Raw genomic sequence first — 9,047 nt, 5'->3', positions numbered from 1 at the left:
TATTGAGTTGGCTCAATAACAGTTAACCGAAATTAGCCATATGAACACATTTATCTTAACCTTGTTCATCTTAAAAATTCTGGATCAATAGATAATCAAATAAATCTAATTGTGTCACTCATAGAGTTGTTCAATTATTTATATTCTCAGAGAAGTATACAAGACACAATTGAAACAAATCGGATTGATTTAAAAGAATCAGTTCATGAACATTTTAGCAACGGTTTGAAAAGCTTGCATTCCTTAATATATAAATGTATTTGTTCATGAGTATGAAATCATACTTAACCGATTTAAAAACCTGAACCACTTAAGTTTGCAAAGGGGTACGCAAACTTAGGTTCCGGACATTGGCCACAAGCCGATAGTTTGCAAACGGGTACGCAAACTTTAGCTCCGGACCGAACTCAGTTGAAACCATTTGCAAATGGGTACGCAAACTCTTTCCCGGACTTCAACAGTTAAATCAGTTTGTGAACGAGTATGCAAACTTAAGTACCTTAAACAGTTGAATAAGTTTGCGAATGGGTATGCAAACTTCGGGTCCTGAATTCTGTCAAAACAATTTGTACACTAAGTAAACAAACTGTGAGAGCATAGATCGGTCAACCTCGTATGCGTTTCTATATCAAGCATGTTTGACAATGTTAGTGATCAAAACTATGAGTCTTGATTTCTAGTCTATTATATCTAAGTCTCGGACTAGGATAGAAAAGTGTAGTTGAGCTCAAGGACTTCATGGAAATTCAGTATACAACGACGAAAATCTACTCAAGGAACCGTGGAACTTCATCAACAAAAAGGTATGTGGAGACTTGAACTTATCTATCACTCAAAAGTCTATCTATTCTACCTCCTACTTCTTATGAGACAAAAGTCGTATGTTATATAGACTGGATCATACACATTTGACATTTCGAGCTGAGTATACTCTAGTTATCTTTTTATCGAAATCGTGTGTTGGTAAAGCGTTTCTCTTTGATCGGGTTTATCTTCACCTAGTGACGAAAGTCATAATGTTTCAATCACTTTGAAAATTGCTTTGACGAGAAATAGTTTCACAACTATATAACGTCCTCTAAGAATGTTTCAATGGTTGGAATGAGAGTTTAGGTCAATATAACCAATGATGGATATAAGCATTGTGTGGAAACACATATGTGCATAAGTCCTATTCCTTAATCCTAAGTTTTCGAACTTTGTTGATTGAGAGTAACCGGAGGAATTGGCTTTTCCAAGTCCTCGAACTGACGGAAGTTCTCTTACCGAGAATTTCTGCTGGGATTTCCTATAACTCGTTTGTGTGCTAAGTCCGCGAACCAAGTCCGCGAACTGGCGGAAGTTCTCTTACCGAGAATTTCTACTGAGTTTTGTAAAACTCTGCCGGTTATCTTAATTCCGCGAACTTGTTTGTGTACTTAAGTGGTAATGATCTAAAGATGTGCTTTGAACATGAAACTTAAATTACTAAGGAATGTTTTATGCAAACCGTGGCTAAAGTTCATGAGCCGATTCATCGAATCGAATCATCTTTGTTTCACTTGTGTCTTGTGTAGTTACATAAGATCTCATAGCAATTGAACAACTCTCTAACTAGTTCATTTGAGTCAATTGAACTAGTTATGGTGAAGAAGAACAAGGTTAATATGAAATGCTCATATGGTTAACCTTTTGGGTTACTATGTTGAACCAACATACACGTCACGTTTGGGAATAGTTTTCACGAACCCAGTAAACATATATCTCAAGTGTGTGTGACAAGCTAAGTTTTCGATCTGACGGTTGAGAAATATTAACTTGAATCTAAATCAGGTTTTCATCTAACGGTGAATATGGATTCTTTGTAACTAAGGAAAAATCCTGATTTGAAGACTATATAAAGGAGACATCTAGCATTGGGAAAAACTAATCCCCACACGTCTAAATGATACTAGTGCGCTCTCTAGAGTCGACTCTCCTTTAACCTTTGGTTTTCTTATTCTAAAACCAGGTTAACGACTTAAATACTTCGTTGGGATTGTGAAGCCAGATCGATACTACTTTTATCGTAGTTGTGTGATCTGATCTTGCATCTTCTATCGTACGAGTACAATCATATTGATTGGCTTGATATCGTGAGAGTTCTCCGATAGGCAAGATATAAAATTAATCACAAATGCCTTCGTCTCATCGTTTGTGATTCTGCAACATCTTCTTTCGCTATTCGATTAAGTTTGTTGTGAGGTGATTGATTAATATAGGTTGTTCTTCGGGAATATAAGACCGGATTATCAATTGGTTCCTGTTCACCTTGATTATTATCAAAATACGAAACAAAACCTAGGGTTTTTCTGTGAGAGGCAGATTTATCCTTTGATAGACTTTTCTATGCGAGACAGATTTTTTTATTATTAAAGCATGCGATTTTGGGTCGTAGCAACTCTTAGTTGTGGGTGAGATCAGCTAAGGGAATCAAGTGTGCAGTATCCTGCTGGGATCAGAGGCATAAGGAATACAACTGTACCTTGGATCGGTGGGATATTGATTGGGGTTCAATTATAGTCAATTCCTGAGTTAGCTTGTAGTATGATAGTGTCTGTAGCGGATTAATACAGTGTGTATTCAATCTGGACTAGGTCCCGAGGTTTTTCTTCATTTGCGGTTTCCTCGTTAACAAAACTTCTGGTGTCTGTGTTATTTCTTTTCCGCATTATATTTTATATAATTGAAATAATACAGGTTGTGCGTTAAGATCATCAATTGGAAATCCAACCTTTGGTTGTTGATTGATATTGATTGATCCTTGGACATTGGTCTTTGGTACCGTCCAAGTTATTCCTTGTGTTTGATTAAAGACTCGCTATTGTTTTAGCTTGAGTAAATCAAAATAAGTGAGAGATATTAATTCCTTGAGATACTTTAATCTAGATTGAGTCTGACTGTCTAGTTGATTCTCTAGCAAAGTATTTCGGAGTTAGTCCATACAGATTGCTAATCGAAATATTGGGTGGTGTTGTTAGACCCCCGTTTTTTCAATTGGTATCAGTGCAGGCAAACACGTTCAAGACCTTATAAGTCTGTATTTGTAGCGATCTGATGATGGACGAGTCTATCTCTGACAATGTACAAGTCAAAAAATTATCAGATGTTTCTCAAAGCTTGAATTTACCTGAGAGAACTGTCACATATGGGTCAATATCTAAACATCCTCATGATGTAGAAACTGTTGATAACTGGGAAACTCTCCTAGAAGAACAGTTGGATGAACTTTCTGACGAAGGTGACTCAGATATTGATAGAGATGTTGATGAGGAAGTGTCAGAGTATGTTAAGTTTTTGGATTCGTTGAAAATGAAAAAGATTACAACTTCTCATGTCACCGCTCTTCTGACTCCTCTCTGTCGAGAAAACAAGAAATTAAAAAGGAGTTACGAAGGTCTTTATGGTCGGAATCTCTCTTGCGAATCAGTCCAAAGATTCCGAGGAAAACCTGAGTAGAAAGTCACTTGAATGTGATCATGTTTATCAAAAATAATTCTTGTTAGAAGAGAAACTCGCAGAAATTGAAACTAGGATTAACTCCCAGCAAGCAAGTTTCGATGACAGCGAAAGCGCTTATCTCGCTCGAGAAAAATGCCTTGAGGCTGATTTAGCTGCTGCTCATGATAAAATCAAGATGTTGGAAGATGACTTGAAAAAGTTCAATACTAGTTCAAGCAAATTAACCACTATGCTAGGAGCAAGTAAAAAACATCGTGATACGCGAGGATTGGGCTATAAGGGAATAGATGCTCCAAGTACTAGCAAAGAGGTAAAACTTTTCAAGGATAGTGATTCTTCTCAACAAAAGGTTTCCACTAATGGAAAAAGTGAAATACCTTCACCGGCAGTTAAGGTTCAAAAGAGAAAAGTATATCAACCTCCAAAACCAGCACACATGAATCCGGGTAAGAACGTTCCTTATATTTGTCATTATTATGGAAACAAAGGTCACCTGGAAAGGAGATGTCGTTTTCGTATAAGGAATGAAAAACTTCATGATATTCTTGTTTGGGTGTCAAAAGAAGTGATTAAACCGGGATCATATGTTAAGGCTAACACTCTTGACATTAGGGGTTGTAAACGTCCAACCTTTAGGCAAAGGAATCAGTGTTGTGATAATCCTAGATTTGCCTATAAACGTCATACGAAGTCTTTTCACAATTGTAATGATTATCAAAAGAATAACTTAGTAAAGACGAAGACAAGATCCGATGCTCCCATTTGGAGAAAGACTAACTTGCAAAAGAATAGTCAACCCAATTCTCTTTCGAGAAATCTTGAAGAGAGTAATGGGAAGAAAGTTCCAGTTGTTCCTAAACGCACTCAGAAGTGGGTACCAAAGAAAGCTAATGATGCTTTGAGTGTGAAAAGGAATGATCTTCCAGAAAATTCCATGACTATGGAGAAAGCAGTATCCATGATGTTGGAACTTAACAAGTTTTTTGGAAAAATGGAATTGGATGTGAAAGGCTCTAAAAGTGATCCCTTTCATGATAATACAAAGGTCAATTGTGGTGAACAAGACATTTTTCACCCCAACAAAACTTGATTGTGTTATAAGTGCATCCTCGCCAAGGAATTCCCTGCTATGTATACGGTGAGGGAAGCACAGAAATTGGGGCGCACAGATTATGTTCGGTAAGGCTGTAGAATTCAATTGGATTCATCTAAAAAGGTATGTCTATAAACTTGAGCAAGATTTGTGTTTTTATTCACGTACCTTTCTTATCGTTCTTTTCTACCTAATAGTAGTTCGAGATGTTTGGACTTCATGGTACACCTACCAGGTATGCGTAAAATCTTTTAAAATCAAAATCCATGGGTTTAAGTTCGTGGACTTGAAAATTCGTTTGCAAACCCGTATGAATACTTGACGACGATATTCGGTAAACTTGTTCTGGCCGTAACTTCTTCGTCCAAACTCGGAATGATCTCATTCTTTTTGCAGTCACTTCCTCTTTGAATTCTCTTCAAAATAGAGATGGGAATTTTTGGATTTGGATGAGTTAAGATTAGTATTTGTGCTGTCTCTTGTTTTTGAGTATTTTGCTCCGTTTCGTTGCATTTGTTCCACTTCTCCTAGACTTTGGGCACTTGTATTCTTGGAGTACTACTCTTCTAAGCTCATTGTAGCCTTTACAAGAATGTTGTTGGTGAATCACAAAGAAGGAATTGGCAGTAGTACGCATCACTATGGGATTCTTGAATGTTCACAATCATTTTATGTGAACTGTGGTGCATGGTCCTTAATGACTTTGTATGTTCTTATTTGTTAAGAAAATATTTTAATACGCCTTTGGTAGATATTCTTGGTGTAAATCCGGGCGAAAAAGATTGATTCTACCCTCTAAGGACAAATCATCTTATATATGCATTACGTGTTTGTCTTGATGCCTAGGAAACTTATTATGAGAATTTTTTGAGAAGGATTACTAGAGTTTTGAATAGCAATTATTGTGATTAAACATAGCTATATCCAACGTTTTCATCTTCATGTTTTTAGATTTATTTGTTTAAATTCTAAAAATATTTGGAGGATGATATTATTGCAGTGTTAATCTATTTTAAAGTATTGCAATATTTTTATGGGATATTGATGCGTGTCGTAACCACAACGAATTAATTATTATTTTACTACCTAATTAACAAGTAATATAGGGTAGTCAAGTTCGTTCCCACGAGGAGCAAGAGGTTTTAGTTGTCTTATAATGTCACAGAAAGGGGGATTTTGGTTTAGATTTGATAAAGCAAAAGAAAATAATAAACAAAGCAATTAAAAGATAAAGGAAAATAGATAAGAGAGACAAGATCAAAGAATCCTTCTTCGTTGCAAAACAATGAGTCAAGTTATGTTCTTCTCCACTTTTTATTAGTTACAGATTATCACCAACCGTAGGATAGCAGGTTCGCTTAGCTAACCCCAAAATTCCTTGTTTCACTGAGTAACAGGTCCGCTTAGTTATCAGATTCTATTCAAAAGAACCACCTTGAGGTTCGCTTACAAGATGTAATTCCCCGAATGCATTAGGATTTATGAATTTAGGTTTAGTACTAGTAGTTGAACTCGGTTCGCTTGGTTCACTTTCTAGCGTTGTTTTCACACACAATTTCTCCACATAATCCCTATGCAAGGTCTCGTGTTTGGTACTTATGTAAAGAGTCAAGAAACGATTACTTATCCCCTAACTTTCACTAGCTTTAGATCAATTAACAAATCAATTTAGTATGCATCCTAAACAATCTATCAATCAATCATGAATGTATAAACATTCCTATTAGTAAAAACAAACGATAATCATGTGAAAAACTCAAAGTAGATTTAAAACAAAACTCAAAACATGTTAAGAACTAAGAATTCATCCCCAATCAATAAAATTAGCTACTCATGCTAAGGAGTTCACACAAAGAATAAAGAAAAGAGAAGTGTTGTGTGTGTAAAAGGTGTAAAAATTGTAGAGATAACTTCTTTTATTTATAGGCTTCAATTTGTTTCAACTCCTCTTATGAATAAAATCCTTTTCCCTTTGTAAGTCTTCTTTCCAAGTCCTTGTCTTTCTCAAATCTTCCATCTTCACTTTCCAAATTCAAGTCCAATTCCTCAAACCCATGAGTCTAGATAATTCTTCACAAATATTTGCACTTTTGTTCGCCTGGAAAACTACTCGGGATTACCGAAATTACGCCTGAAAGTTGTCGGCGCCCACCTGAGTTCTGTCCCCGTTGAAGGGATATTCTGTTCAGGTGCCGTTAGAGGTAACGGTCTCTGATAGTCAGAGAAGTCAAGAGTCAAGCTTCAGTAACTGAGTCAGCTCCCTAGTCAGCTAATCTAACTCTACTAACTGGGTCTTATTCAGCTGAATTATGGATGGATCGGTCCGAGTTGACTCGTCAAAACAAATGTCCGGCCGAGTTTCGGCTGTTTATTTAGCATTTCTCAGGCCAATCCATGCCGTTTTCTTCTTCCCTGTGACAATCCTACACATTCATCTAACAACTCAAACATCATTTCATCATTCCACCAGCAGCACCAGTTTATAGCACATCGAACCCAGACTCCATTTCTTCGACCACCACAGATTCATCTCAATCTTCCCTTGAACTGAGCTGCAACATCAACCGATGAAAATCCTCACTGTTCTGCATACCACCGCCAGCTTATCTTCTCCTTCAATTCCATCTCTATCTCAATCCAGGTTCAACAGCAGCAACAACTTCGATCTTCAGACCGATGTAATCAATAGAATCATCTTCAACTTCTTGTTCAATCTTACTTCGAACCCAAATTTATATCAGACCGAATCTTCTCAACAACCACCATTTCCTCCATTTCTGATACCGACAGCAGCAATAACTCAAACCCTATATGTTCTTCTGATTCTCGATCTTGTTCTTGACAGCAAACCCTAATTTCCAAATACATCACAGACCCATTCCATTTCTTGCGTTTAACAGCCACAGATCCTCTTTCTCAAATTCGAACCCTAATTAATCACCACCTTCTTCCCTGGATCTTGTTTCGCTAATTCAATTCCTAACTCCATCTGGAATTCTGCTCAAGACCCATTAGCAGCAACTACTCAATTCTAGCTGTTCTTGTCTTCTCGAACAATTGTAGCAACAAAATTCTCACTTTCAGTTCTTCAGTTTCTCTGCATCTCGATCTCTGAAATGACAGCAGCAGCCGCTGCTTTTGTTACCTCTTTCTCAATTTCAGGTGGAAATAAAACGAGTGAATAAGAGACTGAGAGAAATCTCTTGATCCTAGGGTTGTGTAATGATTTGGGATCCGAGACGCCCAACATAAGAGCCACCCCAGATGGCAGCCCCCTTAACCTCAGCTGGTCTGTGTTTAATACTCCTCCAAAAGAGTCGTCCCTTAACCTTACCTGGGCTCCAGATAGTGTTCACCCATGAAATGACAATTTTTCCCTTTTTACTCAAATGGAGTGATTTCTTCTTCTTTTACTCCGTGCGACTCCAGAGTACCTAATAACTCAAAAACACGCGTAAAACAATAATTTACAAGAAAAATAGCAAAGAAAGCATAATCAATAGATAATTATTAACGGTGTATTCTACACCTATCAAATTCACCCACACTTAGACTTTGCTAGTCATCGAGCAAATCAAATAAAATCCACTCCAATTTCAAAGCTTTCCAACGTCGCAAGCATCCAAAGAGATGTGAAGACATAGAATTTCTGCATGCTAGTAATAAGAAATTAGAAATACCAAAGAACATATCCTCATTCTTAAATGTTGAGTGAGAAATAACCACACCATATGAGAAAACGCGTGTTTGAGAGCGATCAATAAGCATTTCGCCTCGACTTCTGCCTCACCAAAAAGGGTTTTATGAAATTGCACTCAATAAGACGGCTTTTTATGGGTCTCACATGTGTGCAGGTAGGAATGAAGAGAGAAATCCTGCAGCACGTTGAATGGTGGGAAGGACAACTTCCGAAATATTTTAAAAACCCACATCTTTTAATATTTTGAAAAACCATTTTTCTGACAATCTCTAAGAAAGGAAATCAACTATTATTATCGAGGATGAGATTACTTACTCACCTTCACATCCGATTGCCAGTTATGATAGCACCACTCTCACAACATCCAATAGAAACGTCTTCGGCTCCTCGTTTTCATCTTCTTGGTCTTCATCTTCGGCTTCAACTATGATGATAAACACTTGAACTTCATAAATCCTTAACAATTTATACCTTATCGATTGAAATTTCCTTATAGATTTTCCTTCCCCACGGCTTATTAAAAAATAAAAATTTCTCTTGTCATCATTATTTTTCTTTTTTTTTCTCTTTCATTTTTATTTTTTTACTTTATTTTTATTTATTTTTTCATTTTTCATTTTTTTTATGACAAGAGAAATAAAATACAAAACAAAGTGAAAATAAAACAAACCATATCCGTGGGAAAAGTACTTTACCGCTTGATTCTTCACAATTTGTATCGTCTCGAAATCATAAACTTCAATAATTCTCATCTTTTGCTTTTCTTTGCTTTGT

The sequence above is a fragment of the Papaver somniferum genome, chromosome 9, assembly GCF_003573695.1.
Source record: "Papaver somniferum cultivar HN1 chromosome 9, ASM357369v1, whole genome shotgun sequence".
Taxonomy (NCBI): Eukaryota; Viridiplantae; Streptophyta; class Magnoliopsida; order Ranunculales; family Papaveraceae; genus Papaver; species Papaver somniferum.
Note: the sequence above shows the minus strand (reverse complement) of the source record.